This window comes from Hyla sarda, unplaced genomic scaffold (assembly GCF_029499605.1).
Source record: "Hyla sarda isolate aHylSar1 unplaced genomic scaffold, aHylSar1.hap1 scaffold_1731, whole genome shotgun sequence".
In the NCBI taxonomy this organism is placed as follows: Eukaryota; Metazoa; Chordata; class Amphibia; order Anura; family Hylidae; genus Hyla; species Hyla sarda.
Genome location: NW_026608373.1, coordinates 1 through 23515, shown reverse-complemented (window position 1 = coordinate 23515; position 23515 = coordinate 1). Strand labels below are relative to the sequence as shown.

The following is a 23515-nucleotide window of genomic DNA, read 5'->3' as shown; positions in this document are numbered from 1 at the left end:
ATAAGCATTAATCTTATTTTGTCAATTAGGAACATTCAGCACCCACCCGCTATCAAGGCAGCTGCCTATCATGTCATGCCCTACCTGCACAGGTGTGCTGGCTACTCAAATGATCCAATTAAGGAGGCCATTTAGTCAGCAGCAGCAGAAGTCCTGTGCCTGGACGCTCCAACAGCGGCCAGACACAAGCAGAAGCAGCAGAAGCAGCAGCAGCACCACCTTTTGTTTTTTGGCTGCAGCAGCAGCAGCAGCAGCAGCAAGGCCCACAGGGCTGGCTAGCTGGCTAGCCAGCAAGCAGGTAGCAATGAAAGTAGGAATCTTTCTTTTTAACCCTGTAAGGGGGTGGTGCACTGTACCCGAAGATACTGCCATATCGGGTCAATGCATAGGGCGACGGAAGCAAGCTTCGAAATCGGCCCCCGTTCTCAAAAATCCATTTAATATATGGTCCCCAGATAGGGGACGTATCAGATATTAAACTGATAAGAACAGATACTACACTTGATCTTAGCCAAAAGGCCGAGAAGCGATAACCGTGAAAGGGGCGGGCCCAACAAGGTCCCCTTCATGGGCACTATCACTGCTTGCTGTCAGGGAGGCTGCCAGACAATTTTCCATGCACACTCTGGGCTGGGGGGCAGTCAACCACCAGTACACACAGCAGAACCTAAACCCATACCATTATTGCTAAGCAGCAAGACAGGGGCCCATTGCACTCCCACGGGGCCTTTTTAAATGCAATCCATAACCCGGATTTGCCAGGAACCCTTCTTACTCCTCCTACTTGCATGTGACACTGGGCTTAGGATCTGCATAGGAAACACACACACAAGCACACACCTACCTTTGTTGCCTGCAGATGCCTCCTTGGCTGTCCCCAAACGGTATCAAACCAACACCCACGGGAAGCTGTAAGCATAGAGGACATGCCTGCACCCCATTGGACTTACCTGTGTGGGTTAAATCCGGGTTATTTGACAACCTATGGCGGTGATGGTTCTGCTCAGGCAGAGCAGTGCTGATGCTCCTCATAAAGCTGTCGCTGCTGTGAAGGTTCTAGGTGACATCACAATCCCTATGGTTACATACACGACAAAGCTGGGTTGTTGTTGTTTACACTCTGCAAGGCCTGTGGAAGTGAGTGACATCATAGCACTGTAGTTCTGAGGGTTCTAGATGGATGCAACAATGCAACAATCTCCTGTTGCTTCTATGAAGGCCATAATAGACGACATCACCAAACAGCTCCATAGTCACATACACAGCAAAGGAGAGATGTTGTTTACACCTAGTGATGTCAGTGGTATTGAGTGACATCACAGCACAGTGCTAAGGCTCCTGGGCCTGGACACAGCAGCGGCTGCAATATCTCAACGGAGAATACGTTTATATATATGTGTGTGTGTGCGCGTATATATATATATATATATATATATATATATATATATTTCTCCGCCGAAATCACTTTTAAACCCATTTCCACCTTTTTTTCCCTTCTCTTCCTCTTACTTTTTTTTCACGTTTTTTTACGTTTTTCTCCTTTTCGCCTCTTTTCTGGGCGTATTATTCTTCTTTTTCTTCTTTTTTTTCGTCTAATGCATACCCCATCAGTGCAGCAATGCTTATTCAATACCGCCAGCAGATGGAGACACTGGGGGATAATTTTCTAAGGATTTATACTGATTTTTCCTGTCTGAATTTGTCGCACAGAAAGTTGCAGGCCAAATATGTGTGACATTTCTGCGACTTTAGCTTCTAGAGCATTTTTACAACATTATACATAGGTGCTGAATACATAAAAAGCGACTGTTCAGCGACAGACAAGTCGCATCGGCTGAAAGTAGGCCAGAATGTCAGTCCATGTTGGAGCAGGTTTAGATACAGTCTAAAGCATAGATCTCAAAGTCTGTGCACAGAATTTAGCAAGGGCCTCGCACCTTCTGATGCATCAGGTAGGTGCACTATAGCATAGCCTAACCCTCTGTACTTTGGTCTATATTGATGCGGGACATAGACAGCCAGCTGATGACCAATCCATTAGTGCAATGGATGGCTGGAAGCATTTGTCTTTGCCTTTGCAATACCACAGAAGCAATGCATGGTCAATGTACAGCAATGACACACCTGTGTGAACAGCCAGGAGACCCCCCCATGTTATGTTACATAGTTACATAGTTAGTACGGTCGAAAAAAGACATATGTCCATCAAGTTCAACCAGGGAATTAAGGGGTAGGGGTGTGGCGCGATATTGGGGAAGGGATGAGATTTTATATTTCTTCATAAGCATTAATCTTATTTTGTCAATTAGGAACATTCAGCACCCACCCGCTATCAAGGCAGCTGCCTATCATGTCATGCCCTACCTGCACAGGTGTGCTGGCTACTCAAATGATCCAATTAAGGAGGCCATTTAGTCAGCAGCAGCAGAAGTCCTGTGCCTGGACGCTCCAACAGCGGCCAGACACAAGCAGAAGCAGCAGCAGCACCACCTTTTGTTTTTTGGCTGCAGCAGCAGCAGCAGCAGCAAGGCCCACAGGGCTGGCTAGCTGGCTAGCCAGCAAGCAGGTAGCAATGAAAGTAGGAATCTTTCTTTTTAACCCTGTAAGGGGGTGGTGCACTGTACCCGAAGATACTGCCATATCGGGTCAATGCATAGGGCGACGGAAGCAAGCTTCGAAATCGGCCCCCGTTCTCAAAAATCCATTTAATATATGGTCCCCAGATAGGGGACGTATCAGATATTAAACTGATAAGAACAGATACTACACTTGATCTTAGCCAAAAGGCCGAGAAGCGATAACCGTGAAAGGGGCGGGCCCAACAAGGTCCCCTTCATGGGCACTATCACTGCTTGCTGTCAGGGAGGCTGCCAGACAATTTTCCATGCACACTCTGGGCTGGGGGGCAGTCAACCACCAGTACACACAGCAGAACCTAAACCCATACCATTATTGCTAAGCAGCAAGACAGGGGCCCATTGCACTCCCACGGGGCCTTTTTAAATGCAATCCATAACCCGGATTTGCCAGGAACCCTTCTTACTCCTCCTACTTGCATGTGACACTGGGCTTAGGATCTGCATAGGAAACACACACACAAGCACACACCTACCTTTGTTGCCTGCAGATGCCTCCTTGGCTGTCCCCAAACGGTATCAAACCAACACCCACGGGAAGCTGTAAGCATAGAGGACATGCCTGCACCCCATTGGACTTACCTGTGTGGGTTAAATCCGGGTTATTTGACAACCTATGGCGGTGATGGTTCTGCTCAGGCAGAGCAGTGCTGATGCTCCTCATAAAGCTGTCGCTGCTGTGAAGGTTCTAGGTGACATCACAATCCCTATGGTTACATACACAACAAAGCTGGGTTGTTGTTGTTTACACTCTGCAAGGCCTGTGGAAGTGAGTGACATCATAGCACTGTAGTTCTGAGGGTTCTAGATGGATGCAACAATCTCCTGTTGCTTCTATGAAGGCCATAATAGACGACATCACCAAACAGCTCCATAGTCACATACACAGCAAAGAAGAGATGTTGTTTACACCTAGTGATGTCAGTGGTATTGAGTGACATCACAGCACAGTGCTAAGGCTCCTGGGCCTGGACACAGCAGCGGCTGCAATATCTCAACGGAGAATACGTTTATATATATGTGTGTGTGTGCGCGTATATATATATATATATATATATATATATATATATATATATATATATATATATTTCTCCGCCGAAATCACTTTTAAACCCATTTCCACCTTTTTTTCCCTTCTCTTCCTCTTACTTTTTTTTCACGTTTTTTTACGTTTTTCTCCTTTTCGCCTCTTTTCTGGGCGTATTATTCTTCTTTTTCTTCTTTTTTTTCGTCTAATGCATACCCCATCAGTGCAGCAATGCTTATTCAATACCGCCAGCAGATGGAGACACTGGGGGATAATTTTCTAAGGATTTATACTGATTTTTCCTGTCTGAATTTGTCGCACAGAAAGTTGCAGGCCAAATATGTGTGACATTTCTGCGACTTTAGCTTCTAGAGCATTTTTACAACATTATACATAGGTGCTGAATACATAAAAAGCGACTGTTCAGCGACAGACAAGTCGCATCGGCTGAAAGTAGGCCAGAATGTCAGTCCATGTTGGAGCAGGTTTAGATACAGTCTAAAGCATAGATCTCAAAGTCTGTGCACAGAATTTAGCAAGGGCCTCGCACCTTCTGATGCATCAGGTAGGTGCACTATAGCATAGCCTAACCCTCTGTACTTTGGTCTATATTGATGCGGGACATAGACAGCCAGCTGATGACCAATCCATTAGTGCAATGGATGGCTGGAAGCATTTGTCTTTGCCTTTGCAATACCACAGAAGCAATGCATGGTCAATGTACAGCAATGACACACCTGTGTGAACAGCCAGGAGACCCCCCCATGTTATGTTACATAGTTACATAGTTAGTACGGTCGAAAAAAGACATATGTCCATCAAGTTCAACCAGGGAATTAAGGGGTAGGGGTGTGGCGCGATATTGGGGAAGGGATGAGATTTTATATTTCTTCATAAGCATTAATCTTATTTTGTCAATTAGGAACATTCAGCACCCACCCGCTATCAAGGCAGCTGCCTATCATGTCATGCCCTACCTGCACAGGTGTGCTGGCTACTCAAATGATCCAATTAAGGAGGCCATTTAGTCAGCAGCAGCAGAAGTCCTGTGCCTGGACGCTCCAACAGCGGCCAGACACAAGCAGAAGCAGCAGAAGCAGCAGCAGCACCACCTTTTGTTTTTTGGCTGCAGCAGCAGCAGCAGCAGCAGCAAGGCCCACAGGGCTGGCTAGCTGGCTAGCCAGCAAGCAGGTAGCAATGAAAGTAGGAATCTTTCTTTTTAACCCTGTAAGGGGGTGGTGCACTGTACCCGAAGATACTGCCATATCGGGTCAATGCATAGGGCGACGGAAGCAAGCTTCGAAATCGGCCCCCGTTCTCAAAAATCCATTTAATATATGGTCCCCAGATAGGGGACGTATCAGATATTAAACTGATAAGAACAGATACTACACTTGATCTTAGCCAAAAGGCCGAGAAGCGATAACCGTGAAAGGGGCGGGCCCAACAAGGTCCCCTTCATGGGCACTATCACTGCTTGCTGTCAGGGAGGCTGCCAGACAATTTTCCATGCACACTCTGGGCTGGGGGGCAGTCAACCACCAGTACACACAGCAGAACCTAAACCCATACCATTATTGCTAAGCAGCAAGACAGGGGCCCATTGCACTCCCACGGGGCCTTTTTAAATGCAATCCATAACCCGGATTTGCCAGGAACCCTTCTTACTCCTCCTACTTGCATGTGACACTGGGCTTAGGATCTGCATAGGAAACACACACACAAGCACACACCTACCTTTGTTGCCTGCAGATGCCTCCTTGGCTGTCCCCAAACGGTATCAAACCAACACCCACGGGAAGCTGTAAGCATAGAGGACATGCCTGCACCCCATTGGACTTACCTGTGTGGGTTAAATCCGGGTTATTTGACAACCTATGGCGGTGATGGTTCTGCTCAGGCAGAGCAGTGCTGATGCTCCTCATAAAGCTGTCGCTGCTGTGAAGGTTCTAGGTGACATCACAATCCCTATGGTTACATACACAACAAAGCTGGGTTGTTGTTGTTTACACTCTGCAAGGCCTGTGGAAGTGAGTGACATCATAGCACTGTAGTTCTGAGGGTTCTAGATGGATGCAACAATCTCCTGTTGCTTCTATGAAGGCCATAATAGACGACATCACCAAACAGCTCCATAGTCACATACACAGCAAAGGAGAGATGTTGTTTACACCTAGTGATGTCAGTGGTATTGAGTGACATCACAGCACAGTGCTAAGGCTCCTGGGCCTGGACACAGCAGCGGCTGCAATATCTCAACTGGGGATACGTTTATATATATGTGTGTGTGTGCGCGTATATATATATATATATATATATATATATATATATATATATATATATATATATATATATATTTCTCCGCCGAAATCACTTTTAAACCCATTTCCACCTTTTTTTCCCTTCTCTTCCTCTTACTTTTTTTTCACGTTTTTTTACGTTTTTCTCCTTTTCGCCTCTTTTCTGGGCGTATTATTCTTCTTTTTCTTCTTTTTTTTCGTCTAATGCATACCCCATCAGTGCAGCAATGCTTATTCAATACCGCCAGCAGATGGAGACACTGGGGGATAATTTTCTAAGGATTTATACTGATTTTTCCTGTCTGAATTTGTCGCACAGAAAGTTGCAGGCCAAATATGTGTGACATTTCTGCGACTTTAGCTTCTAGAGCATTTTTACAACATTATACATAGGTGCTGAATACATAAAAAGCGACTGTTCAGCGACAGACAAGTCGCATCGGCTGAAAGTAGGCCAGAATGTCAGTCCATGTTGGAGCAGGTTTAGATACAGTCTAAAGCATAGATCTCAAAGTCTGTGCACAGAATTTAGCAAGGGCCTCGCACCTTCTGATGCATCAGGTAGGTGCACAATAGCATAGCCTAACCCTCTGTACTTTGGTCTATATTGATGCGGGACATAGACAGCCAGCTGATGACCAATCCATTAGTGCAATGGATGGCTGGAAGCATTTGTCTTTGCCTTTGCAATACCACAGAAGCAATGCATGGTCAATGTACAGCAATGACACACCTGTGTGAACAGCCAGGAGACCCCCCCATGTTATGTTACATAGTTACATAGTTAGTACGGTCGAAAAAAGACATATGTCCATCAAGTTCAACCAGGGAATTAAGGGGTAGGGGTGTGGCGCGATATTGGGGAAGGGATGAGATTTTATATTTCTTCATAAGCATTAATCTTATTTTGTCAATTAGGAACATTCAGCACCCACCCGCTATCAAGGCAGCTGCCTATCATGTCATGCCCTACCTGCACAGGTGTGCTGGCTACTCAAATGATCCAATTAAGGAGGCCATTTAGTCAGCAGCAGCAGAAGTCCTGTGCCTGGACGCTCCAACAGCGGCCAGACACAAGCAGAAGCAGCAGAAGCAGCAGCAGCACCACCTTTTGTTTTTTGGCTGCAGCAGCAGCAGCAGCAGCAGCAAGGCCCACAGGGCTGGCTAGCTGGCTAGCCAGCAAGCAGGTAGCAATGAAAGTAGGAATCTTTCTTTTTAACCCTGTAAGGGGGTGGTGCACTGTACCCGAAGATACTGCCATATCGGGTCAATGCATAGGGCGACGGAAGCAAGCTTCGAAATCGGCCCCCGTTCTCAAAAATCCATTTAATATATGGTCCCCAGATAGGGGACGTATCAGATATTAAACTGATAAGAACAGATACTACACTTGATCTTAGCCAAAAGGCCGAGAAGCGATAACCGTGAAAGGGGCGGGCCCAACAAGGTCCCCTTCATGGGCACTATCACTGCTTGCTGTCAGGGAGGCTGCCAGACAATTTTCCATGCACACTCTGGGCTGGGGGGCAGTCAACCACCAGTACACACAGCAGAACCTAAACCCATACCATTATTGCTAAGCAGCAAGACAGGGGCCCATTGCACTCCCACGGGGCCTTTTTAAATGCAATCCATAACCCGGATTTGCCAGGAACCCTTCTTACTCCTCCTACTTGCATGTGACACTGGGCTTAGGATCTGCATAGGAAACACACACACAAGCACACACCTACCTTTGTTGCCTGCAGATGCCTCCTTGGCTGTCCCCAAACGGTATCAAACCAACACCCACGGGAAGCTGTAAGCATAGAGGACATGCCTGCACCCCATTGGACTTACCTGTGTGGGTTAAATCCGGGTTATTTGACAACCTATGGCGGTGATGGTTCTGCTCAGGCAGAGCAGTGCTGATGCTCCTCATAAAGCTGTCGCTGCTGTGAAGGTTCTAGGTGACATCACAATCCCTATGGTTACATACACAACAAAGCTGGGTTGTTGTTGTTTACACTCTGCAAGGCCTGTGGAAGTGAGTGACATCATAGCACTGTAGTTCTGAGGGTTCTAGATGGATGCAACAATCTCCTGTTGCTTCTATGAAGGCCATAATAGACGACATCACCAAACAGCTCCATAGTCACATACACAGCAAAGGAGAGATGTTGTTTACACCTAGTGATGTCAGTGGTATTGAGTGACATCACAGCACAGTGCTAAGGCTCCTGGGCCTGGACACAGCAGCGGCTGCAATATCTCAACGGAGAATACGTTTATATATATGTGTGTGTGTGCGCGTATATATATATATATATATATATATATATATATATATATATATATATTTCTCCGCCGAAATCACTTTTAAACCCATTTCCACCTTTTTTTCCCTTCTCTTCCTCTTACTTTTTTTTCACGTTTTTTTACGTTTTTCTCCTTTTCGCCTCTTTTCTGGGCGTATTATTCTTCTTTTTCTTCTTTTTTTTTCGTCTAATGCATACCCCATCAGTGCAGCAATGCTTATTCAATACCGCCAGCAGATGGAGACACTGGGGGATAATTTTCTAAGGATTTATACTGATTTTTCCTGTCTGAATTTGTCGCACAGAAAGTTGCAGGCCAAATATGTGTGACATTTCTGCGACTTTAGCTTCTAGAGCATTTTTACAACATTATACATAGGTGCTGAATACATAAAAAGCGACTGTTCAGCGACAGACAAGTCGCATCGGCTGAAAGTAGGCCAGAATGTCAGTCCATGTTGGAGCAGGTTTAGATACAGTCTAAAGCATAGATCTCAAAGTCTGTGCACAGAATTTAGCAAGGGCCTCGCACCTTCTGATGCATCAGGTAGGTGCACTATAGCATAGCCTAACCCTCTGTACTTTGGTCTATATTGATGCGGGACATAGACAGCCAGCTGATGACCAATCCATTAGTGCAATGGATGGCTGGAAGCATTTGTCTTTGCCTTTGCAATACCACAGAAGCAATGCATGGTCAATGTACAGCAATGACACACCTGTGTGAACAGCCAGGAGACCCCCCCATGTTATGTTACATAGTTACATAGTTAGTACGGTCGAAAAAAGACATATGTCCATCAAGTTCAACCAGGGAATTAAGGGGTAGGGGTGTGGCGCGATATTGGGGAAGGGATGAGATTTTATATTTCTTCATAAGCATTAATCTTATTTTGTCAATTAGGAACATTCAGCACCCACCCGCTATCAAGGCAGCTGCCTATCATGTCATGCCCTACCTGCACAGGTGTGCTGGCTACTCAAATGATCCAATTAAGGAGGCCATTTAGTCAGCAGCAGCAGAAGTCCTGTGCCTGGACGCTCCAACAGCGGCCAGACACAAGCAGAAGCAGCAGAAGCAGCAGCAGCACCACCTTTTGTTTTTTGGCTGCAGCAGCAGCAGCAGCAGCAGCAAGGCCCACAGGGCTGGCTAGCTGGCTAGCCAGCAAGCAGGTAGCAATGAAAGTAGGAATCTTTCTTTTTAACCCTGTAAGGGGGTGGTGCACTGTACCCGAAGATACTGCCATATCGGGTCAATGCATAGGGCGACGGAAGCAAGCTTCGAAATCGGCCCCCGTTCTCAAAAATCCATTTAATATATGGTCCCCAGATAGGGGACGTATCAGATATTAAACTGATAAGAACAGATACTACACTTGATCTTAGCCAAAAGGCCGAGAAGCGATAACCGTGAAAGGGGCGGGCCCAACAAGGTCCCCTTCATGGGCACTATCACTGCTTGCTGTCAGGGAGGCTGCCAGACAATTTTCCATGCACACTCTGGGCTGGGGGGCAGTCAACCACCAGTACACACAGCAGAACCTAAACCCATACCATTATTGCTAAGCAGCAAGACAGGGGCCCATTGCACTCCCACGGGGCCTTTTTAAATGCAATCCATAACCCGGATTTGCCAGGAACCCTTCTTACTCCTCCTACTTGCATGTGACACTGGGCTTAGGATCTGCATAGGAAACACACACACAAGCACACACCTACCTTTGTTGCCTGCAGATGCCTCCTTGGCTGTCCCCAAACGGTATCAAACCAACACCCACGGGAAGCTGTAAGCATAGAGGACATGCCTGCACCCCATTGGACTTACCTGTGTGGGTTAAATCCGGGTTATTTGACAACCTATGGCGGTGATGGTTCTGCTCAGGCAGAGCAGTGCTGATGCTCCTCATAAAGCTGTCGCTGCTGTGAAGGTTCTAGGTGACATCACAATCCCTATGGTTACATACACAACAAAGCTGGGTTGTTGTTGTTTACACTCTGCAAGGCCTGTGGAAGTGAGTGACATCATAGCACTGTAGTTCTGAGGGTTCTAGATGGATGCAACAATCTCCTGTTGCTTCTATGAAGGCCATAATAGACGACATCACCAAACAGCTCCATAGTCACATACACAGCAAAGGAGAGATGTTGTTTACACCTAGTGATGTCAGTGGTATTGAGTGACATCACAGCACAGTGCTAAGGCTCCTGGGCCTGGACACAGCAGCGGCTGCAATATCTCAACGGAGAATACGTTTATATATATGTGTGTGTGTGCGCGTATATATATATATATATATATATATATATATATATATATATATATTTCTCCGCCGAAATCACTTTTAAACCCATTTCCACCTTTTTTTCCCTTCTCTTCCTCTTACTTTTTTTTTTACGTTTTTTTACGTTTTTCTCCTTTTCGCCTCTTTTCTGGGCGTATTATTCTTCTTTTTCTTCTTTTTTTTCGTCTAATGCATACCCCATCAGTGCAGCAATGCTTATTCAATACCGCCAGCAGATGGAGACACTGGGGGATAATTTTCTAAGGATTTATACTGATTTTTCCTGTCTGAATTTGTCGCACAGAAAGTTGCAGGCCAAATATGTGTGACATTTCTGCGACTTTAGCTTCTAGAGCATTTTTACAACATTATACATAGGTGCTGAATACATAAAAAGCGACTGTTCAGCGACAGACAAGTCGCATCGGCTGAAAGTAGGCCAGAATGTCAGTCCATGTTGGAGCAGGTTTAGATACAGTCTAAAGCATAGATCTCAAAGTCTGTGCACAGAATTTAGCAAGGGCCTCGCACCTTCTGATGCATCAGGTAGGTGCACTATAGCATAGCCTAACCCTCTGTACTTTGGTCTATATTGATGCGGGACATAGACAGCCAGCTGATGACCAATCCATTAGTGCAATGGATGGCTGGAAGCATTTGTCTTTGCCTTTGCAATACCACAGAAGCAATGCATGGTCAATGTACAGCAATGACACACCTGTGTGAACAGCCAGGAGACCCCCCCATGTTATGTTACATAGTTACATAGTTAGTACGATCGAAAAAAGACATATGTCCATCAAGTTCAACCAGGGAATTAAGGGGTAGGGGTGTGGCGCGATATTGGGGAAGGGATGAGATTTTATATTTCTTCATAAGCATTAATCTTATTTTGTCAATTAGGAACATTCAGCACCCACCCGCTATCAAGGCAGCTGCCTATCATGTCATGCCCTACCTGCACAGGTGTGCTGGCTACTCAAATGATCCAATTAAGGAGGCCATTTAGTCAGCAGCAGCAGAAGTCCTGTGCCTGGACGCTCCAACAGCGGCCAGACACAAGCAGAAGCAGCAGAAGCAGCAGCAGCACCACCTTTTGTTTTTTGGCTGCAGCAGCAGCAGCAGCAGCAGCAAGGCCCACAGGGCTGGCTAGCTGGCTAGCCAGCAAGCAGGTAGCAATGAAAGTAGGAATCTTTCTTTTTAACCCTGTAAGGGGGTGGTGCACTGTACCCGAAGATACTGCCATATCGGGTCAATGCATAGGGCGACGGAAGCAAGCTTCAAAATCGGCCCCCGTTCTCAAAAATCCATTTAATATATGGTCCCCAGATAGGGGACGTATCAGATATTAAACTGATAAGAACAGATACTACACTTGATCTTAGCCAAAAGGCCGAGAAGCGATAACCGTGAAAGGGGCGGGCCCAACAAGGTCCCCTTCATGGGCACTATCACTGCTTGCTGTCAGGGAGGCTGCCAGACAATTTTCCATGCACACTCTGGGCTGGGGGGCAGTCAACCACCAGTACACACAGCAGAACCTAAACCCATACCATTATTGCTAAGCAGCAAGACAGGGGCCCATTGCACTCCCACGGGGCCTTTTTAAATGCAATCCATAACCCGGATTTGCCAGGAACCCTTCTTACTCCTCCTACTTGCATGTGACACTGGGCTTAGGATCTGCATAGGAAACACACACACAAGCACACACCTACCTTTGTTGCCTGCAGATGCCTCCTTGGCTGTCCCCAAACGGTATCAAACCAACACCCACGGGAAGCTGTAAGCATAGAGGACATGCCTGCACCCCATTGGACTTACCTGTGTGGGTTAAATCCGGGTTATTTGACAACCTATGGCGGTGATGGTTCTGCTCAGGCAGAGCAGTGCTGATGCTCCTCATAAAGCTGTCGCTGCTGTGAAGGTTCTAGGTGACATCACAAATCCCTATGGTTACATACACAACAAAGCTGGGTTGTTGTTGTTTACACTCTGCAAGGCCTGTGGAAGTGAGTGACATCATAGCACTGTAGTTCTGAGGGTTCTAGATGGATGCAACAATCTCCTGTTGCTTCTATGAAGGCCATAATAGACGACATCACCAAACAGCTCCATAGTCACATACACAGCAAAGGAGAGATGTTGTTTACACCTAGTGATGTCAGTGGTATTGAGTGACATCACAGCACAGTGCTAAGGCTCCTGGGCCTGGACACAGCAGCGGCTGCAATATCTCAACGGAGAATACGTTTATATATATGTGTGTGTGTGCGCGTATATATATATATATATATTTCTCCGCCGAAATCACTTTTAAACCCATTTCCACCTTTTTTTCCCTTCTCTTCCTCTTACTTTTTTTTCACGTTTTTTTACGTTTTTCTCCTTTTCGCCTCTTTTCTGGGCGTATTATTCTTCTTTTTCTTCTTTTTTTTCGTCTAATGCATACCCCATCAGTGCAGCAATGCTTATTCAATACCGCCAGCAGATGGAGACACTGGGGGATAATTTTCTAAGGATTTATACTGATTTTTCCTGTCTGAATTTGTCGCACAGAAAGTTGCAGGCCAAATATGTGTGACATTTCTGCGACTTTAGCTTCTAGAGCATTTTTACAACATTATACATAGGTGCTGAATACATAAAAAGCGACTGTTCAGCGACAGACAAGTCGCATCGGCTGAAAGTAGGCCAGAATGTCAGTCCATGTTGGAGCAGGTTTAGATACAGTCTAAAGCATAGATCTCAAAGTCTGTGCACAGAATTTAGCAAGGGCCTCGCACCTTCTGATGCATCAGGTAGGTGCACTATAGCATAGCCTAACCCTCTGTACTTTGGTCTATATTGATGCGGGACATAGACAGCCAGCTGATGACCAATCCATTAGTGCAATGGATGGCTGGAAGCATTTGTCTTTGCCTTTGCAATACCACAGAAGCAATGCATGGTCAATGTACAGCAATGACACACCTGTGTGAACAGCCAGGAGACCCCCCCATGTTATGTTACATAGTTACATAGTTAGTACGGTCGAAAAAAGACATATGTCCATCAAGTTCAACCAGGGAATTAAGGGGTAGGGGTGTGGCGCGATATTGGGGAAGGGATGAGATTTTATATTTCTTCATAAGCATTAATCTTATTTTGTCAATTAGGAACATTCAGCACCCACCCGCTATCAAGGCAGCTGCCTATCATGTCATGCCCTACCTGCACAGGTGTGCTGGCTACTCAAATGATCCAATTAAGGAGGCCATTTAGTCAGCAGCAGCAGAAGTCCTGTGCCTGGACGCTCCAACAGCGGCCAGACACAAGCAGAAGCAGCAGAAGCAGCAGCAGCACCACCTTTTGTTTTTTGGCTGCAGCAGCAGCAGCAGCAGCAGCAAGGCCCACAGGGCTGGCTAGCTGGCTAGCCAGCAAGCAGGTAGCAATGAAAGTAGGAATCTTTCTTTTTAACCCTGTAAGGGGGTGGTGCACTGTACCCGAAGATACTGCCATATCGGGTCAATGCATAGGGCGACGGAAGCAAGCTTCGAAATCGGCCCCCGTTCTCAAAAATCCATTTAATATATGGTCCCCAGATAGGGGACGTATCAGATATTAAACTGATAAGAACAGATACTACACTTGATCTTAGCCAAAAGGCCGAGAAGCGATAACCGTGAAAGGGGCGGGCCCAACAAGGTCCCCTTCATGGGCACTATCACTGCTTGCTGTCAGGGAGGCTGCCAGACAATTTTCCATGCACACTCTGGGCTGGGGGGCAGTCAACCACCAGTACACACAGCAGAACCTAAACCCATACCATTATTGCTAAGCAGCAAGACAGGGGCCCATTGCACTCCCACGGGGCCTTTTTAAATGCAATCCATAACCCGGATTTGCCAGGAACCCTTCTTACTCCTCCTACTTGCATGTGACACTGGGCTTAGGATCTGCATAGGAAACACACACACAAGCACACACCTACCTTTGTTGCCTGCAGATGCCTCCTTGGCTGTCCCCAAACGGTATCAAACCAACACCCACGGGAAGCTGTAAGCATAGAGGACATGCCTGCACCCCATTGGACTTACCTGTGTGGGTTAAATCCGGGTTATTTGACAACCTATGGCGGTGATGGTTCTGCTCAGGCAGAGCAGTGCTGATGCTCCTCATAAAGCTGTCGCTGCTGTGAAGGTTCTAGGTGACATCACAATCCCTATGGTTACATACACAACAAAGCTGGGTTGTTGTTGTTTACACTCTGCAAGGCCTGTGGAAGTGAGTGACATCATAGCACTGTAGTTCTGAGGGTTCTAGATGGATGCAACAATCTCCTGTTGCTTCTATGAAGGCCATAATAGACGACATCACCAAACAGCTCCATAGTCACATACACAGCAAAGGAGAGATGTTGTTTACACCTAGTGATGTCAGTGGTATTGAGTGACATCACAGCACAGTGCTAAGGCTCCTGGGCCTGGACACAGCAGCGGCTGCAATATCTCAACGGAGAATACGTTTATATATATGTGTGTGTGTGCGCGTATATATATATATATATATATATATATATATATATATATATATTTCTCCGCCGAAATCACTTTTAAACCCATTTCCACCTTTTTTTCCCTTCTCTTCCTCTTACTTTTTTTTCACGTTTTTTTACGTTTTTCTCCTTTTCGCCTCTTTTCTGGGCGTATTATTCTTCTTTTTCTTCTTTTTTTTCGTCTAATGCATACCCCATCAGTGCAGCAATGCTTATTCAATACCGCCAGCAGATGGAGACACTGGGGGATAATTTTCTAAGGATTTATACTGATTTTTCCTGTCTGAATTTGTCGCACAGAAAGTTGCAGGCCAAATATGTGTGACATTTCTGCGACTTTAGCTTCTAGAGCATTTTTACAACATTATACATAGGTGCTGAATACATAAAAAGCGACTGTTCAGCGACAGACAAGTCGCATCGGCTGAAAGTAGGCCAGAATGTCAGTCCATGTTGGAGCAGGTTTAGATACAGTCTAAAGCATAGATCTCAAAGTCTGTGCACAGAATTTAGCAAGGGCCTCGCACCTTCTGATGCATCAGGTAGGTGCACTATAGCATAGCCTAACCCTCTGTACTTTGGTCTATATTGATGCGGGACATAGACAGCCAGCTGATGACCAATCCATTAGTGCAATGGATGGCTGGAAGCATTTGTCTTTGCCTTTGCAATACCACAGAAGCAATGCATGGTCAATGTACAGCAATGACACACCTGTGTGAACAGCCAGGAGACCCCCCCATGTTATGTTACATAGTTACATAGTTAGTACGGTCGAAAAAAGACATATGTCCATCAAGTTCAACCAGGGAATTAAGGGGTAGGGGTGTGGCGCGATATTGGGGAAGGGATGAGATTTTATATTTCTTCATAAGCATTAATCTTATTTTGTCAATTAGGAACATTCAGCACCCACCCGCTATCAAGGCAGCTGCCTATCATGTCATGCCCTACCTGCACAGGTGTGCTGGCTACTCAAATGATCCAATTAAGGAGGCCATTTAGTCAGCAGCAGCAGAAGTCCTGTGCCTGGACGCTCCAACAGCGGCCAGACACAAGCAGAAGCAGCAGAAGCAGCAGCAGCACCACCTTTTGTTTTTTGGCTGCAGCAGCAGCAGCAGCAGCAGCAAGGCCCACAGGGCTGGCTAGCTGGCTAGCCAGCAAGCAGGTAGCAATGAAAGTAGGAATCTTTCTTTTTAACCCTGTAAGGGGGTGGTGCACTGTACCCGAAGATACTGCCATATCGGGTCAATGCATAGGGCGACGGAAGCAAGCTTCGAAATCGGCCCCCGTTCTCAAAAATCCATTTAATATATGGTCCCCAGATAGGGGACGTATCAGATATTAAACTGATAAGAACAGATACTACACTTGATCTTAGCCAAAAGGCCGAGAAGCGATAACCGTGAAAGGGGCGGGCCCAACAAGGTCCCCTTCATGGGCACTATCACTGCTTGCTGTCAGGGAGGCTGCCAGACAATTTTCCATGCACACTCTGGGCTGGGGGGCAGTCAACCACCAGTACACACAGCAGAACCTAAACCCATACCATTATTGCTAAGCAGCAAGACAGGGGCCCATTGCACTCCCACGGGGCCTTTTTAAATGCAATCCATAACCCGGATTTGCCAGGAACCCTTCTTACTCCTCCTACTTGCATGTGACACTGGGCTTAGGATCTGCATAGGAAACACACACACAAGCACACACCTACCTTTGTTGCCTGCAGATGCCTCCTTGGCTGTCCCCAAACGGTATCAAACCAACACCCACGGGAAGCTGTAAGCATAGAGGACATGCCTGCACCCCATTGGACTTACCTGTGTGGGTTAAATCCGGGTTATTTGACAACCTATGGCGGTGATGGTTCTGCTCAGGCAGAGCAGTGCTGATGCTCCTCATAAAGCTGTCGCTGCTGTGAAGGTTCTAGGTGACATCACAATCCCTATGGTTACATACACAACAAAGCTGGGTTGTTGTTGTTTACACTCTGCAAGGCCTGTGGAAGTGAGTGACATCATAGCACTGTAGTTCTGAGGGTTCTAGATGGATGCAACAATCTCCTGTTGCTTCTATGAAGGCCATAATAGACGACATCACCAAACAGCTCCATAGTCACATACACAGCAAAGGAGAGATGTTGTTTACACCTAGTGATGTCAGTGGTATTGAGTGACATCACAGCACAGTGCTAAGGCTCCTGGGCCTGGACACAGCAGCGGCTGCAATATCTCAACGGAGAATACGTTTATATATATGTGTGTGTGTGCGCGTATATATATATATATATATATATATATATATATATATATATATTTCTCCGCCGAAATCACTTTTAAACCCATTTCCACCTTTTTTTCCCTTCTCTTCCTCTTACTTTTTTTTCACGTTTTTTTACGTTTTTCTCCTTTTCGCCTCTTTTCTGGGCGTATTATTCTTCTTTTTCTTCTTTTTTTTCGTCTAATGCATACCCCATCAGTGCAGCAATGCTTATTCAATACCGCCAGCAGATGGAGACACTGGGGGATAATTTTCTAAGGATTTATACTGATTTTTCCTGTCTGAATTTGTCGCACAGAAAGTTGCAGGCCAAATATGTGTGACATTTCTGCGACTTTAGCTTCTAGAGCATTTTTACAACATTATACATAGGTGCTGAATACATAAAAAGCGACTGTTCAGCGACAGACAAGTCGCATCGGCTGAAAGTAGGCCAGAATGTCAGTCCATGTTGGAGCAGGTTTAGATACAGTCTAAAGCATAGATCTCAAAGTCTGTGCACAGAATTTAGCAAGGGCCTCGCACCTTCTGATGCATCAGGTAGGTGCACTATAGCATAGCCTAACCCTCTGTACTTTGGTCTATATTGATGCGGGACATAGACAGCCAGCTGATGACCAATCCATTAGTGCAATGGATGGCTGGAAGCATTTGTCTTTGCCTTTGCAATACCACAGAAGCAATGCATGGTCAATGTACAGCAATGACACACCTGTGTGAACAGCCAGGAGACCCCCCCATGTTATGTTACATAGTTACATAGTTAGTACGGTCGAAAAAAGACATATGTCCATCAAGTTCAACCAGGGAATTAAGGGGTAGGGGTGTGGCGCGATATTGGGGAAGGGATGAGATTTTATATTTCTTCATAAGCATTAATCTTATTTTGTCAATTAGGAACATTCAGCACCCACCCGCTATCAAGGCAGCTGCCTATCATGTCATGCCCTACCTGCACAGGTGTGCTGGCTACTCAAATGATCCAATTAAGGAGGCCATTTAGTCAGCAGCAGCAGAAGTCCTGTGCCTGGACGCTCCAACAGCGGCCAGACACAAGCAGAAGCAGCAGAAGCAGCAGCAGCACCACCTTTTGTTTTTTGGCTGCAGCAGCAGCAGCAGCAGCAGCAAGGCCCACAGGGCTGGCTAGCTGGCTAGCCAGCAAGCAGGTAGCAATGAAAGTAGGAATCTTTCTTTTTAACCCTGTAAGGGGGTGGTGCACTGTACCCGAAGATACTGCCATATCGGGTCAATGCATAGGGCGACGGAAGCAAGCTTCGAAATCGGCCCCCGTTCTCAAAAATCCATTTAATATATGGTCCCCAGATAGGGGACGTATCAGATATTAAACTGATAAGAACAGATACTACACTTGATCTTAGCCAAAAGGCCGAGAAGCGATAACCGTGAAAGGGGCGGGCCCAACAAGGTCCCCTTCATGGGCACTATCACTGCTTGCTGTCAGGGAGGCTGCCAGACAATTTTCCATGCACACTCTGGGCTGGGGGGCAGTCAACCACCAGTACACACAGCAGAACCTAAACCCATACCATTATTGCTAAGCAGCAAGACAGGGGCCCATTGCACTCCCACGGGGCCTTTTTAAATGCAATCCATAACCCGGATTTGCCAGGAACCCTTCTTACTCCTCCTACTTGCATGTGACACTGGGCTTAGGATCTGCATAGGAAACACACACACAAGCACACACCTACCTTTGTTGCCTGCAGATGCCTCCTTGGCTGTCCCCAAACGGTATCAAACCAACACCCACGGGAAGCTGTAAGCATAGAGGACATGCCTGCACCCCATTGGACTTACCTGTGTGGGTTAAATCCGGGTTATTTGACAACCTATGGCGGTGATGGTTCTGCTCAGGCAGAGCAGTGCTGATGCTCCTCATAAAGCTGTCGCTGCTGTGAAGGTTCTAGGTGACATCACAATCCCTATGGTTACATACACAACAAAGCTGGGTTGTTGTTGTTTACACTCTGCAAGGCCTGTGGAAGTGAGTGACATCATAGCACTGTAGTTCTGAGGGTTCTAGATGGATGCAACAATCTCCTGTTGCTTCTATGAAGGCCATAATAGACGACATCACCAAACAGCTCCATAGTCACATACACAGCAAAGGAGAGATGTTGTTTACACCTAGTGATGTCAGTGGTATTGAGTGACATCACAGCACAGTGCTAAGGCTCCTGGGCCTGGACACAGCAGCGGCTGCAATATCTCAACGGAGAATACGTTTATATATATGTGTGTGTGTGCGCGTATATATATATATATATATATATATATATATATATATATATTTCTCCGCCGAAATCACTTTTAAACCCATTTCCACCTTTTTTTCCCTTCTCTTCCTCTTACTTTTTTTTCACGTTTTTTTACGTTTTTCTCCTTTTCGCCTCTTTTCTGGGCGTATTATTCTTCTTTTTCTTCTTTTTTTTCGTCTAATGCATACCCCATCAGTGCAGCAATGCTTATTCAATACCGCCAGCAGATGGAGACACTGGGGGATAATTTTCTAAGGATTTATACTGATTTTTCCTGTCTGAATTTGTCGCACAGAAAGTTGCAGGCCAAATATGTGTGACATTTCTGCGACTTTAGCTTCTAGAGCATTTTTACAACATTATACATAGGTGCTGAATACATAAAAAGCGACTGTTCAGCGACAGACAAGTCGCATCGGCTGAAAGTAGGCCAGAATGTCAGTCCATGTTGGAGCAGGTTTAGATACAGTCTAAAGCATAGATCTCAAAGTCTGTGCACAGAATTTAGCAAGGGCCTCGCACCTTCTGATGCATCAGGTAGGTGCACTATAGCATAGCCTAACCCTCTGTACTTTGGTCTATATTGATGCGGGACATAGACAGCCAGCTGATGACCAATCCATTAGTGCAATGGATGGCTGGAAGCATTTGTCTTTGCCTTTGCAATACCACAGAAGCAATGCATGGTCAATGTACAGCAATGACACACCTGTGTGAACAGCCAGGAGACCCCCCCATGTTATGTTACATAGTTACATAGTTAGTACGGTCGAAAAAAGACATATGTCCATCAAGTTCAACCAGGGAATTAAGGGGTAGGGGTGTGGCGCGATATTGGGGAAGGGATGAGATTTTATATTTCTTCATAAGCATTAATCTTATTTTGTCAATTAGGAACATTCAGCACCCACCCGCTATCAAGGCAGCTGCCTATCATGTCATGCCCTACCTGCACAGGTGTGCTGGCTACTCAAATGATCCAATTAAGGAGGCCATTTAGTCAGCAGCAGCAGAAGTCCTGTGCCTGGACGCTCCAACAGCGGCCAGACACAAGCAGAAGCAGCAGAAGCAGCAGCAGCACCACCTTTTGTTTTTTGGCTGCAGCAGCAGCAGCAGCAGCAGCAAGGCCCACAGGGCTGGCTAGCTGGCTAGCCAGCAAGCAGGTAGCAATGAAAGTAGGAATCTTTCTTTTTAACCCTGTAAGGGGGTGGTGCACTGTACCCGAAGATACTGCCATATCGGGTCAATGCATAGGGCGACGGAAGCAAGCTTCGAAATCGGCCCCCGTTCTCAAAAATCCATTTAATATATGGTCCCCAGATAGGGGACGTATCAGATATTAAACTGATAAGAACAGATACTACACTTGATCTTAGCCAAAAGGCCGAGAAGCGATAACCGTGAAAGGGGCGGGCCCAACAAGGTCCCCTTCATGGGCACTATCACTGCTTGCTGTCAGGGAGGCTGCCAGACAATTTTCCATGCACACTCTGGGCTGGGGGGCAGTCAACCACCAGTACACACAGCAGAACCTAAACCCATACCATTATTGCTAAGCAGCAAGACAGGGGCCCATTGCACTCCCACGGGGCCTTTTTAAATGCAATCCATAACCCGGATTTGCCAGGAACCCTTCTTACTCCTCCTACTTGCATGTGACACTGGGCTTAGGATCTGCATAGGAAACACACACACAAGCACACACCTACCTTTGTTGCCTGCAGATGCCTCCTTGGCTGTCCCCAAACGGTATCAAACCAACACCCACGGGAAGCTGTAAGCATAGAGGACATGCCTGCACCCCATTGGACTTACCTGTGTGGGTTAAATCCGGGTTATTTGACAACCTATGGCGGTGATGGTTCTGCTCAGGCAGAGCAGTGCTGATGCTCCTCATAAAGCTGTCGCTGCTGTGAAGGTTCTAGGTGACATCACAATCCCTATGGTTACATACACAACAAAGCTGGGTTGTTGTTGTTTACACTCTGCAAGGCCTGTGGAAGTGAGTGACATCATAGCACTGTAGTTCTGAGGGTTCTAGATGGATGCAACAATCTCCTGTTGCTTCTATGAAGGCCATAATAGACGACATCACCAAACAGCTCCATAGTCACATACACAGCAAAGGAGAGATGTTGTTTACACCTAGTGATGTCAGTGGTATTGAGTGACATCACAGCACAGTGCTAAGGCTCCTGGGCCTGGACACAGCAGCGGCTGCAATATCTCAACGGAGAATACGTTTATATATATGTGTGTGTGTGCGCGTATATATATATATATATATATATATATATATATATATATATATATATATATATATTTCTCCGCCGAAATCACTTTTAAACCCATTTCCACCTTTTTTTCCCTTCTCTTCCTCTTACTTTTTTTTCACGTTTTTTTACGTTTTTCTCCTTTTCGCCTCTTTTCTGGGCGTATTATTCTTCTTTTTCTTCTTTTTTTTCGTCTAATGCATACCCCATCAGTGCAGCAATGCTTATTCAATACCGCCAGCAGATGGAGACACTGGGGGATAATTTTCTAAGGATTTATACTGATTTTTCCTGTCTGAATTTGTCGCACAGAAAGTTGCAGGCCAAATATGTGTGACATTTCTGCGACTTTAGCTTCTAGAGCATTTTTACAACATTATACATAGGTGCTGAATACATAAAAAGCGACTGTTCAGCGACAGACAAGTCGCATCGGCTGAAAGTAGGCCAGAATGTCAGTCCATGTTGGAGCAGGTTTAGATACAGTCTAAAGCATAGATCTCAAAGTCTGTGCACAGAATTTAGCAAGGGCCTCGCACCTTCTGATGCATCAGGTAGGTGCACTATAGCATAGCCTAACCCTCTGTACTTTGGTCTATATTGATGCGGGACATAGACAGCCAGCTGATGACCAATCCATTAGTGCAATGGATGGCTGGAAGCATTTGTCTTTGCCTTTGCAATACCACAGAAGCAATGCATGGTCAATGTACAGCAATGACACACCTGTGTGAACAGCCAGGAGACCCCCCCATGTTATGTTACATAGTTACATAGTTAGTACGGTCGAAAAAAGACATATGTCCATCAAGTTCAACCAGGGAATTAAGGGGTAGGGGTGTGGCGCGATATTGGGGAAGGGATGAGATTTTATATTTCTTCATAAGCATTAATCTTATTTTGTCAATTAGGAACATTCAGCACCCACCCGCTATCAAGGCAGCTGCCTATCATGTCATGCCCTACCTGCACAGGTGTGCTGGCTACTCAAATGATCCAATTAAGGAGGCCATTTAGTCAGCAGCAGCAGAAGTCCTGTGCCTGGACGCTCCAACAGCGGCCAGACACAAGCAGAAGCAGCAGAAGCAGCAGCAGCACCACCTTTTGTTTTTTGGCTGCAGCAGCAGCAGCAGCAGCAGCAAGGCCCACAGGGCTGGCTAGCTGGCTAGCCAGCAAGCAGGTAGCAATGAAAGTAGGAATCTTTCTTTTTAACCCTGTAAGGGGGTGGTGCACTGTACCCGAAGATACTGCCATATCGGGTCAATGCATAGGGCGACGGAAGCAAGCTTCGAAATCGGCCCCCGTTCTCAAAAATCCATTTAATATATGGTCCCCAGATAGGGGACGTATCAGATATTAAACTGATAAGAACAGATACTACACTTGATCTTAGCCAAAAGGCCGAGAAGCGATAACCGTGAAAGGGGCGGGCCCAACAAGGTCCCCTTCATGGGCACTATCACTGCTTGCTGTCAGGGAGGCTGCCAGACAATTTTCCATGCACACTCTGGGCTGGGGGGCAGTCAACCACCAGTACACACAGCAGAACCTAAACCCATACCATTATTGCTAAGCAGCAAGACAGGGGCCCATTGCACTCCCAC

The 23515-nt window shown here is 46.2% G+C and overlaps 11 non-coding genes across 11 annotated transcripts; all 11 read right to left on the bottom strand.

The window, feature by feature from the left end:
- Positions 1 to 340: 340 nt before the first annotated feature.
- LOC130312797 (U2 spliceosomal RNA) lies at positions 341 to 531 on the bottom strand. The gene has a single exon (XR_008860871.1). It is a non-coding gene; the product is annotated as a U2 spliceosomal RNA (small nuclear RNA).
- Positions 532 to 2608: 2077 nt separating this feature from the next.
- Positions 2609 to 2799, bottom strand: LOC130312796 (U2 spliceosomal RNA). Its single transcript, XR_008860870.1, has one exon. It is a non-coding gene; the product is annotated as a U2 spliceosomal RNA (small nuclear RNA).
- Positions 2800 to 4896: 2097 nt separating this feature from the next.
- LOC130312795 (U2 spliceosomal RNA) lies at positions 4897 to 5087 on the bottom strand. Its single transcript, XR_008860869.1, has one exon. It is a non-coding gene; the product is annotated as a U2 spliceosomal RNA (small nuclear RNA).
- A 2105-nt stretch (positions 5088 to 7192) lies between these two features.
- Positions 7193 to 7383, bottom strand: LOC130312794 (U2 spliceosomal RNA). The gene has a single exon (XR_008860868.1). It is a non-coding gene; the product is annotated as a U2 spliceosomal RNA (small nuclear RNA).
- Positions 7384 to 9475: 2092 nt separating this feature from the next.
- Positions 9476 to 9666, bottom strand: LOC130312793 (U2 spliceosomal RNA). Its single transcript, XR_008860867.1, has one exon. It is a non-coding gene; the product is annotated as a U2 spliceosomal RNA (small nuclear RNA).
- A 2090-nt stretch (positions 9667 to 11756) lies between these two features.
- LOC130312791 (U2 spliceosomal RNA) lies at positions 11757 to 11947 on the bottom strand. The gene has a single exon (XR_008860865.1). It is a non-coding gene; the product is annotated as a U2 spliceosomal RNA (small nuclear RNA).
- Positions 11948 to 14011: 2064 nt separating this feature from the next.
- On the bottom strand, positions 14012 to 14202 carry LOC130312792 (U2 spliceosomal RNA). The gene has a single exon (XR_008860866.1). It is a non-coding gene; the product is annotated as a U2 spliceosomal RNA (small nuclear RNA).
- A 2087-nt stretch (positions 14203 to 16289) lies between these two features.
- Positions 16290 to 16480, bottom strand: LOC130312824 (U2 spliceosomal RNA). Its single transcript, XR_008860896.1, has one exon. It is a non-coding gene; the product is annotated as a U2 spliceosomal RNA (small nuclear RNA).
- Positions 16481 to 18567: 2087 nt separating this feature from the next.
- Positions 18568 to 18758, bottom strand: LOC130312823 (U2 spliceosomal RNA). The gene has a single exon (XR_008860895.1). It is a non-coding gene; the product is annotated as a U2 spliceosomal RNA (small nuclear RNA).
- Positions 18759 to 20843: 2085 nt separating this feature from the next.
- LOC130312814 (U2 spliceosomal RNA) lies at positions 20844 to 21034 on the bottom strand. The gene has a single exon (XR_008860887.1). It is a non-coding gene; the product is annotated as a U2 spliceosomal RNA (small nuclear RNA).
- Positions 21035 to 23133: 2099 nt separating this feature from the next.
- Positions 23134 to 23324, bottom strand: LOC130312802 (U2 spliceosomal RNA). The gene has a single exon (XR_008860876.1). It is a non-coding gene; the product is annotated as a U2 spliceosomal RNA (small nuclear RNA).
- Positions 23325 to 23515: the final 191 nt, after the last annotated feature.